At 41.9% G+C, this 11,584-nt stretch overlaps 1 protein-coding gene across 6 annotated transcripts in view; it reads left to right on the top strand.

The window, feature by feature from the left end:
• The first annotated feature begins 410 nt into the window (after positions 1–410).
• GALNT1 (polypeptide N-acetylgalactosaminyltransferase 1) overlaps positions 411–11,584 on the top strand; it is an 87,650-nt gene continuing 76,476 nt past the window's right edge. For all 6 annotated transcript variants that reach the window (XM_064506719.1, XM_064506720.1, XM_064506715.1 and 3 more), the window contains exon 1: positions 411–906. The gene's annotated coding sequence lies outside the window, so the exon portion shown is untranslated. The remainder of the gene's footprint in view (positions 907–11,584) is intronic.

The following is an 11,584-nucleotide window of genomic DNA, read 5'->3' as shown; positions in this document are numbered from 1 at the left end:
CTCGACACGCTCTCTTGCCCTGGTGGATGCCGTTTACCAGCAGCAGACACAGCACATCTGCCCTAACGGCCTGAGCTGCGCGGCCGCCCAGCACCAAGGACACCGGTGACCGCTGCTTCACCACCGCGGGGGAGAGGCCAGGCCGCCAACGCCCGCACTTCCCGCTCGCTGACTCGGACGCCCCCCCGGCCCCGGGCAGGCTCCCCCCGCCGCGCCGCTGCCCCCCGGCCGCGGCTGACAGCCTAGCGCCGAGCCGCCGCCCGCCTCGCTCCACAGAGCCGTTGCGCAGCGCGCGCGCGCCGCCAACCCCCCGCCCGCGCACACATCCGGGTGAGCGGCGGGGCGGGGCGCGGGCGGGCAGCGGGACGTGTCCGCGCGCCGCGGCCGCAGCCGCCCCGCCCCGCCCCCTGCCACGGCCCCGCGCCCCGCCCCCCGCCCCCGCGCCGGGGATGGAGCCGCGGCGCTGAGGAGCGTTCGGGCGGCCGCGGCGCGCGGGAGAGCGGCGAGGGGCGGCCGGAGGCACTGCCGCCGGGGGATGCGGAGCGGGCGCCGCCGGGGGACTGCAGCGGCTGGCCCCGAGGCGCGGAGGGAGGCGGCGGCGACGGCTGCTCCGCGGGGCTGTGCGTAGCCGCACCGCGCCGGCGGGCGCAGGAAGAGGGGGCCGAGGCGGCGGCGGCGCAGTTCTCCTTTCCTGGCTGCGGAGCGAGGCGGCAAGAGGAGGCGCCGGGTGCCCGCGGCCGGCAGCCCGGCGGCGGCGGCGGCGAGGCGGGCTGCGTCTCCACTCCGCGCGAGGCGGCGGCGGCGGCGGGCGGGAGCGGCTGGTCGCCGCCGCCCCCCGCAGGACTGAGGCCGCGGCGCTCCGCTCGCGGGCGGCCGGCGGCAGGAGCGGGCGGCCACGGCGGCCAGGTGAGTGCAGGCGGGGGCGGCGGCGGCGCGGCCCGTCCCGCTTCCCTCGCCGCGCGGCGCCGCCCCCCCCCCCGCGACGCTGGGCTGCAGGAAGGGGAAGAGCCGCGCTGCCGCCGCGCCGGGCAGCGGCCGGGCGGGGGGCGGCGGGGCTGGGCCCGGGGGCGCCGCCTCCCCGCTGCCCGCCGGCGGGGCGGCCCGCTGCCGCCCTCGGCAGTGAGGGGGGCCGCGGGGTAGCATCGCCGGCCCGGCGCCGCTGTCACTTCGCGGGCGGCCGCTTACGGTGGTCGTTATGTAACGTGGGGCGGCATGTTTCAGACTTTTCTCTGGCGCGATCCGGATCGGGCTCGTTTTATTTCCTCTTAATTCATTCATGAAGGCGCGGAAAATTCAGGCTCCCGTGCCAGCCGCTGCCCGAGGCGCGCTGGTCCTGCTGTGGCCGTACCGCGTTGGCGGGGGCTGGTGCCTCCCTGCGCTCCGGGAAAGCAGAAGTCACGTTGTGTCCATTGCCGCCCCCCTCCCCGCGTTATTATTAAATATGGCCACGTTTTTAGGTCCTGCTCGGTTTTGGCAGTCCCCAAACCTGTCACTTTGTGCGCTTACAGGGGTGAGATACTGAAATGGAAATATGTTTTTGTGCAGCAGCTGCTGAGCGAGATAACTTTTATGACTATCGAACCAGCATCTTACGTATATATAAACTATGTGGGCAGTACACGAACGGTAAATGAACATTAGCTCACAGCTGCGCAAAGCCAAAACTATGTAACTAACTGTTTTTATACACTGCTGCTCTTAACTTAGCTCCTTTGCAAACGCAGTCAAGGATCATGCTACTCTGAACACTTGGAACACCACAAAACTCGTTTTTCTCATAAATACAAAGGGTTGTTTATAGTGGAGAAAGCATTTCACTCTCCAGTGCCAGCTTTGTCGTTTTCTGTGACTTGGGATTTTGTCCATGTCCTCCTGTGATGTTGGCCTTTTCTAAGTCGTATTGCTAGCACTCTGAATTTGAATTTGTTGCTTTTTGTCAGGCTTATCTTGTCCATAAAACATGAATGCAAATCAGAGAGGAATATTTCTCAAATGACTGTCGATGGGGAGATTGTGGCAGCATGGTTGTCATCAGGAAATGATACATAATGGTACCTGGCAAGGGCACCGCATATGAGCCACCCTTGAGGTGAAGGTGATAATGATAACACTTTAACTATTATTGGATGCTGTCTGGCTTTTCAGATTGTGAACTGTGTGAATGAAGCTACTTTATTCCTTAATTTGGAACGGTGCAATTCAAAGACACAAATGAAAGTCATGGCAATGTTTTAAAAATACCATGTGACAGTCATTGCATAGCCCAGTGGCGAGGTGGTGCAATTCCACTTTTATATAAAAAAATTTACACACACACCCCCTCCCCCCCCACCAGTTATCCTTATCATCTCAAACTGGACTTGTTAAAACATGTCCAGGAATGAGCTATACAGAGAAAGGATGGAGGTATTTCAGTATACATTTCAAAGCCAAATTGCTGTTTTGCCAAAACAGCATCCTGCTCTCTTGTTTCTGAAAGAACTTCCTTGTCTTTGGTTCTGTCCTTCCTTTGTCGCATGCACATCGTAAAGCCGCGTATTAGCTGTCAAGTTGTTAGATACTTTTCTTTCTTCAGACATCATGCTATTTCTGTGATAGTCTCTGAAATAAGAACAAAAAGTAGTTTTCCAGGGGCACTCATCTAAAAACAGGGTACTTCCAAATACTTAAATCAATGGAATGTAATTTAAATTACATTAGGTTTAGTTCACGAGACAAGGGATTCTTGACAGATTTTGCCTTTTTATATTTTTAGAGACTGTAGTGCATGTGGTAAGTCTCAGACTATCCACCTGGCAGGTTGAAGTTTGATTTACAGGACCAGCACAGCAGGGTCTTCAGTTTTGCCATCTTCCCCAGTCTGTTTCTTTAAAGACCTTCTGCGCCGAAGTGCAGAAACCGTCTCTAGATGTAGGTTTGACTGTACTGGGAGCCTTGAGTGCTTACAATGAATAGACCTGGCCTGAAAGTTAAAAACACTTTTTTTGGTGTAAGATATATTTAAACTCACTCTAAAAATTGGAGTGGTGCTTTTGAGAACTGTACTTTTTCATACTCATAAATCAATTGCTTTGAACAATAATTCTGGAATTTTTAATTTTTTATGGAATTAGCCAAAACCTGGAAGTCTGAAGTGCTATCGATTAGGTGAAGTTATATCATATGTTTTGCATTGTAGCGTTGCTTTTTAGGATCTTGATTTTGAAAGTTTGCTTGGAAGCTGTTCCCCGCTCTCCCCCCAGTAGTCCAACTTTAATTCAGTTTGGGTTCTGGCCAACACAGTGGCTTGAATATTGGAATTGTCACAGTGGAGCTTATTCAGAGTTTATCTGGATGAATACCTTGTTACAGATAGTTTTAAGAAGTGTTATAGGAGGCAGATGTTGAATACTACTGTCTTAGTTCAGATCTTATACTAATACTTGATAGAAGTAGACTTGAATCCTGAACTGTGGTACTCCTTATTCTGTTCCAGGTTTTTGTTAACTACAATTCATACATGTCAACCTTCAATCCTTCTTTGACTATTGAAATAGTCTTGTTTTTAAAAATGCACTGTAGAAATGATTTTGAATATTTAGTTATGCATTCTATTAAAAGGCATAGCTCTGAAGTGTCTACTTCCAGTTTTCACCGAGCCACATGTTACTTTCTGAGGTGTAAATTATTCTCCTTTTTTTACTTTGTTTAGACTAGTTATAACTGGTCTTTTCCGTGTTTTGCTTCATAATTCTTTTCTTCATATTAGCAATACAGATTTCTAATTCTGCTCATACAAGTTTCTTCAGATACTTGATCTAATCCTGCAGCAGCCTTTTTTGGGATAGTGGTGAATAATGAGCCACTAATTTTATATGAAGATACCATACCTCTGCTAGTGCTCGTCATTGGTCCTCTTGAATCCTGATGTTTTTAATTTACAAGAACTATATTCTCGGATTGAGCAGAGGTCATCTTTGAGTTCCACTTCTTTTATACTAGATGTATTGAATTTAGAGTGTTGCTGACTGTATTAATAAGTCTGTTTTTCAGTACTACTACTTTTATATTTACTGGCTTTGAGTTTCATATGCTGCTGTATTACATGTACATCATGGCTGATCAGCTGTCCGTTGGTTACGTTTCTGGTCTTCTGTCCTTGACTAACCTATATAGCTGTTACTTTTCTACTTTCTTTTCCAGATTGTTAATGAGTGCCTTTAAGTGTCACTTGCTTTATGGATCCTTGAAGCATCCTGCTTTTAACCATTTGTCATGTTGAAGTTTGGCTAGGTATTAATAGTCTAAGCTTCCTGTTTCTTAGCTAGGAATAAAACAAATTCTTTGAAACAAAATATGATTGAAATCTGCAAAATGTCTGCAGTGTTGCAGTCATGGACTTTACTCAAGTTTAGCACTAAATCTATTCTTGCCAGTAGTATTCTAAATTTAATTTCCCCAAATAAAACATTTTAACTGTGTCCTTGTCATAAAAGCATTTTGACACCATCTTCTGCTAATTCTAGCAAAGCCTTTTTTTTGCTTTTAGAATCTTTCTAGCAAGCTTGGTCCATTATGTGAAAAAAGCCCATCATAAAAATCAATGGAATTGATATACTTTTAGCTAATGTATTAAAAAGCTCGCTAACTGCACTATTATTTACTTTTTGATTGCTTAAATATTGCTTTACGTTATGAAATACAGAGGTTCTTAAGAGGCATTCACTTTCAGTTAAACTAGAAGCTTGTGACTTTGAACATTGCATAAATATCTTACATGTGTACTGTTATTATAACTCCTAATTCCTTGAGGCGTTCTTAACATCAGGTTCACATAAAGGTCTGATTATAATCCACTAAAGAGAATTATCTTAAATTCTAAAACCCTGGGCTACACAGGTTACTGAATGACGGTTCATAGTTTCTTAAGGGAAATATGTCTTTGATTTCTTGTATCTTTGTTTGAAAGGTCGATGGAACTGAGCAGTAACTGTAAAAAGATGTCTTTGGCTGACAACCTCAGTTGTTGCTGAAGGGAGATGTGCATGGAAAGCTGGTCAGTTAAGAAAAGGTTCCCTTGATAAGGTGGTCTGTGATTATTTTGCTTGCTATCACTTCTCACCCTTGCTTCTGTTACCCAGCAGTTAATTTTCAAGCATTAACCCTCCTCCCCCTCCCCGTGCCTTTAAATGCTAGATAATGGTGATATGGGACTTGATTGTGAAAGGCCTTCAAAACTTTATTTTTTTCCCCTTTTTTTTGTAGTGGAGTGGTCTGTTTTATTATTTATGTGGAATGAAAAGTTATCATGGATAGTTAGAGCTTTGTAAGGGTGCTTTTTTGCTGGAATCAGTATTTAATGTCCACTGCAACTCTTGCTGATAGTTTCAGCTTGCATTCTTCCTTTATTAGATATTTTGCAGCATTCAAAAAATATATATGGGTAGGGAGATGAGGGCTATCTGTTGTATAGACTACTGTTCTACATAATATGATGTCCCTGAAGCTTTTTGCCTTTATTACATTTGCAGAAGAATCCGGTTACTATTAGTAACACTGTTACTGTCTTCGCTAGTATATAGTAACATGATACGGACCTAATGTGTAGTGACTAGTGAAATGTTAGTGTACTGTACTGTTAGTGAAGAACAATATGAAGCAACAGTTTGTTGCTATGGAATTTCAGACTGTAGGACCAACTGAAGTACAGCTGCTCTGAAATTTGTTCCAAATGCAGGGGGGAAGAGGTTTTGTACCCCCCTGTGCCATACTAGTGTCAGCTTTGGGAACCTTTACTCTGTTAGAAAATTTATCAAAGAGATCAGTTCAGTGTTCTGCAGTGAAAGTGCCTTAGCTTCCTTTGGAGGTGGAACGGGTGAACTGCTCTTACAAATTGTAACACGGTGTAATTAACACTGGTAAATGTTTTGGAAAGTCTATTTTCATTAGTGTTAGTTTTGGTTAAGCTGCACAAATGGTAAAACCTCTGGGAGATTTTTTTTGTGAGATTTCTTACTGTACATTTCTTACCTAACGTTTTTCTTGCAAGTAGTATATCTTTGTAACAGGATGTGGTACTACTTTTGTATTAAGTTCCAATAGTTCTTCATGTGAGAGAATTCTGATTTGTGGCTGAAGTCGTATGACAAAATTTGTCATCACAGTTGTGTGGAATAGTTGAATTGGCACAATGTTCACCATCCAAATTGCCTATGAAAACTTGTCAGGGCAAGCAACAGGATATACATGATCTTTGACATTTTTTTTAACAGTATGTCACGGTAGAGTCCAGAGCTTCAGCTGCCACTTCCTGTCAGCCTCAGAAATTATTTATGATAATATCGCAGTGCATAAATACATTATATTGAGTAGTTCTACAGGAGATGGAAGTACTGTGCTCGTTTTACAGGTGCAGCTTGGTTGAGATGAACAGAGCCTGCAGAATTTTGGAACCTAATCTGGTTACTGTGTTATAATCATAAGTCGCCATTATTATGTCTTTCTCCATGCCATTTACACCCGCACTTTGTATACTAGCAATGTTTTAGTGCAAATTGTAAATGATAATCAGAATTACACTGAGAATTAGAAAGGAGGTGATAACACCAGGATTCTTTTGGGGAGAGAGAGAGAGAGACCGGGAAACATTTTAGTTCTTTGGAGGGTTTGTGAGGAACAAACAAGGGTGAGGAATATTGGTAATGGGCCGGAATCGATTGTCAGCAGGGAAAAAGGTTTGGAGGCACCCATTTAATATTCAAATGAAGGAGATCACTTGCTTAAGAATGAGAAGTTAACCTAATGACCACGGACCTCTATACAGCGAATGAGGTATCTGTTACTGGTCTTAATCAGATGTCTCCACAACAGTATTCAAAAATGAGTTCAACAGTGGCAGCCAGGACTAGGACAAAAATTAGGACCAAGCATAAAGCCTTCTCCCAACCCTGCCAGAAGTGGGTGACAAGCTGTTGTAATTTCATGTGGTCACTTAACTTTTCTAGGTAATGCTCGTGTATGTGTATCTGTCTGTCTGTCTTTTTTTTTTGTTTTTTTTCCTAAAAAGAAAAAAAGACTTCTGAATCTTAGGATGATGCAAGTGCAAATTAGTTGTAGATGAAAAGTGATTGGTCAGTTGTGCTTTCACTCTTTCTGTGACATTCATCAGTTTGATTACTATTATGAATAATTTAGCATTAAGAACAACCTGGAATAATTTGTGTATATTCTGCTTCTGACACTGCTGCATTAAATACACAGGAGAGAGAACATTCAGTGCCATTTTTTTTTTAAATATATCTTTAAGGACTCATTAAAGTTAAACTAATGGATTTGTTTGCTTTTCAGTTCCTTGTGTACTCAGACTAATTGGGATTGATACACTTTCAAACACAGAAGCTGAATCCTAATTCTAAATGGAAAACTCAGCTTTGACTATTGTTTCCAGAAAGTATTTTTGTCAGAAAATACTTTGATTTGTGCTGATCGGAATACTTCTTCGAATGTCCAATTTGTGAAATAGTGACTGTCATAAAGAAGTTAAGGGTGCATTTCAAGAGCATTTATTTTATTTAGATCATTTTGTGGTTTTAAACTGTAATGTCTGTGGTATCATGTGAGTAATGGTAGTCTGATAGCTTTGAAAATGGCTAAAGGCAGCATACCAGAACAGTCTTGTTCCAAAGAGATATTTGGAATAACTGGTATATTTAAACTATCTTAAAAAAAAAAAAAAATGCAAGCAATGTCTGACTTCCTTTAACCCTTTTCCAATATATTGCAGAATTTTGCATTTTTTTCTTCAGGGCTCACAAATCAGAAGTTTAGGTATGTAAGTATCTATATTTTTTAGTAGTGTAGTAAGCCTATATCACTTTCAGTTTTCAAATTTTGAAGATAGTGCACATATATACACATTATGTTACAAATGTTAAGCTTTGTAAAGTGCAACAGAGGTAATACAGTGAAAATGTTTGTTTGAAACAAATCCTTCAAACAAAATGGACCCTGTCACTGAAAGCCCTTTTTGCCCTCAAAGAAAGGCTATACAATTGAAGTCCTTTTCCAGGCTGACATTTCTAAATATTTCATTTTGTGGAGAATTTCTTGAACTGAGACTCTCAAAAATACTAAGCAGTGCAGTTCAATATCTTTCTGGAGTAAGAAAGCACAGCACCACCTTCAGGAGTCTTATTGCAGGTTAAAACTATGATAAATCCTTTGTTGTCTTCCAAGCTTCCGAGGCCTTTAGGTTCTTACCACAACTTGCACGTTGCTCCAGTTTTAAGCACTTTCTGTTCTACCAGATCTTATATAGAAGGAGTTACATGTAGGTAGGATGAAAAAATACAGTAAGTTAAACTTGCAGTTGCCTGAAACTTAGCTTTAATCAGTCTAAAGTATCTGGCTGCTTTAAAGAGTAAGCTGTTGGCTGATAGCTTACATGCATTTCCAGAACGTGGGAAACAACTCCCATCTGCTCAGTGGTGGTGTTTCTTTTGCAACTTCTACTGTGGTTTGTGTGGGCATTGAAGTGAATTAGGAGAATAATGTGGCAGGAAAGGTGCGTAGGAATTCTTCCTTCATTGTAAAAGCCAAAGTTCCCTTCTATAGCAGAACAGAGCACACCAGCTGCTGAAATGCTAGATGGCATACTTCTCAAAAATGCTTTTTGAGCTTCAAATCAGTTTTAACTTCTGGCATCACTGCTTTTATTTTTATGAAAGTTGGATTGAAGTGTTTTCAAAGGGTACGGATCAACATCAGTCTTAGGTGCTGTTCCTGCTGTGCAGAGTTCCAGAACTACATGGTCCATAATCTAGCCTTCAAACTAATTCTGAGAGGTTGAAAGCAAAAGAAGTATTGCTAGTATAGCTTTAGAAAAACTAGTGTTCGTTATAGGTTTAGCATGCTTTAAAGTCTGTATTTGATGTTCAGCTATGAATAGATTCATTCAATTGCTGGGAACTGTGTTAACATTTCATGAAGTCTAAGATCATTTGTATATTTGTAGTTGAAATACTATTTTGTTGTACAAAATGTTAGTCAAAACTTGGTTACTCGACTATCTAGTAGTTCCAGCAGTTCTAATGGACTGACTAGTGCAGAAAACATTAAATAATCCATAAAGTTGTGTAAAAGTACAGCTGGAAGAAAAATACCTTACTGCGGTACAGCAGAAGCAGAGTTACTCTGACAAAAGCATCTGAAGAGTCTTAACTTATACATTCAAAAGGCATATGGTATGCTTGCTAAAAGTTGAAGGTCCTTTTTTTGGTATTACAGATTCAAGTACTATTTCCTAATACTATTTCCATTATTCCACTACGCTGTCATCTCATCAAAGGAAATAAGGATGTTAAGGGAGAAAAATTATGGACAATTCCAGAAAGTGAGTAACCAGAGCCAGTTAAAACACTGAATTGAGACACACCTTGTGTGTGCGGGTCCAGCATAAAACTTCTTTCTGTATTGGAATGTGCTCATCAGGGTATATATCCAATTTTGCATTACAGTTCTAAATCATATCTGCGAAAGTAAGTTTTCAAAAATGTAAGATGACCAATACCTAAGAGAAACTAAGTCATCTTGTATACCAGATTTATTAAATATTTAAAAAAGAAACCACATAAAAACCAGAAAACCCAAACCCTCATTTCTAGAAATAATTTATTTTCTTTCCTCCCTCAAGTTTCTTTCTTTTAGTCCCTTTTGGATTTTGTAGAGTTGTTGAATCACATCTTTTATTTTGCTTTTCCATATCCAGCAAAACTAATCACTTTTCTGCAAACAGTTAATGCTTAAAATCTGTTGTGTGCAAGAAACAGATTGGAACAATCTCAGCTGTGATCTGATTTATAGAAGTAGAATAATATTTAATTTTCTTGCTCTGGATTATCTCAAAACTTTCTCATGCTGTTTTGGACTGTTGTGATGCCCTCCCCCCCTTTTTTTCCCCCAGAGTAAGAACTTTTTAGGCTGAAACAATAGTTTCTCTGCATTTCATGTGTGTTACGTATACTTGAAAGATGCCTAAAAAAAATTTTTTTTTTAACCACACTTCACTGTTTTGAAAAACTTCATAAAACATCTCAACTTCTGCCAGGAAAACCGTGCCTTTTATTTTCTGTACATCATGTCATCCACAACTTGGGGGATAACATGGAGTTGTGGTCACTTGTATTACTCCACTAGGTTGGATCACTGTGGGGTTTTTAAACAAAGAAACCACAATGGGATGGTCTTAAAAGTGAATTGGTTTTCTTTATTGTTGCTTCTGTGTAGAAGAGCCCAGACTTTAATAGTGTGCAAGTCAGGGACTGATCCCCAAATCAAAATTTGGGGCTTTGAGATTCCTTGCAGCTAAATTTTCAACTGTGAGGCTGTAAAAATATTTGAAAACAACTTTCTCATAACAATCAAGCCATGTTTTGTTGTAGAAGCTAATAAAATGGTGATTTGCTACAACTTCCATCCATAGGGTGGTCTGTACAACCTATTTCTTGTGTCTGGTCCATAGAAAAATTTCATGTTATTCTAAGAGCCTGCGTTTGCTGTGGTATCCCTCACTCCTAACCCATGCTGGCCAATTGCTAGTTTAAAACAGCTCACATCAATTATTGTTGCAGCATACCAGCTTTATGGTTTTCTGTCATTTGTGATTTCTCCATTTCTTCCTCTTGCCTGAGTATGTAATGAGTGGTTGGATGTAACATTAATTTTTATTCAGAAGGATGTGGTAATTTTTCAGGAGTGGGGGAGGATGAATGTATTTGGAACAAATCAAAATAAATTCCTTGTAACTTTGTGGGTTTTTTGATATCTATTTTGAAATGTCTTGCAGACATGACTGTCCGAAAGTGAAGCTCAACAGCTTTTCAAAATCAGCGATGTAGTGTAACTAGAGTTTTTCAAAAAAAAAAGTAAAATGAATTTTTTTCGGTAACTTGAGTTTGAGGTAGTTTTACTATTAGTGGTACATGGAGAATATGCAGAAATGGCACGATGTCTTATATTTTCCTCTGTACATGAGTTCTTGACATAATTTTATTGACTAGTGATATTTCAGTGCATTTTGAATGGCTTAATGAGCTCTTTTGTGTTTTAACAAAGTATTACATGGCAGGCAAGCTAAGATATGTCAGGAGAGGGAAGCAATATTTATTTAACAGAAAAGTGATGACTGGCATGGTCGAAATAACTTGAAATCTATTTGTGGCCAGGCATATTGAGGCAGAAGTGAGCACAGTGGCCTAAGTGACAGCTGCTGTGTTTAAAGAATTCCAGATCCGACTGGAGTTGATGCTACTGCAGAAAGGGGGATCCGTTTGGCTCTTGGTGGCAGCAACTGGAACAGTACTGCTCTGGGATCATGAAGCTTGTCATGGGCTGAACAGTCACCATCAGACACAAGGAAAAGTTTAGCCAGTCTTCTGCAAGTAGTTATTAAAGAATCAGCTTCCTTTTTGGAAAGGGTATTAGTTTCAGAGGGGAGGGGGGAAGAACTTATTTATGGGCAGTTTGAGTGCTTATGGAAGAACATTAGCAGAAAAGCTTGAAACTTATGAAATTGACTGTATATAGACTAGAGGAATTTTCAGAGGCC

This window comes from Dromaius novaehollandiae, chromosome 2, assembly GCF_036370855.1.
Source record: "Dromaius novaehollandiae isolate bDroNov1 chromosome 2, bDroNov1.hap1, whole genome shotgun sequence".
Lineage (NCBI taxonomy): Eukaryota > Metazoa > Chordata > Aves > Casuariiformes > Dromaiidae > Dromaius > Dromaius novaehollandiae.
Note: the sequence above shows the minus strand (reverse complement) of the source record. Positions and strands in the feature narration are given on the sequence as shown.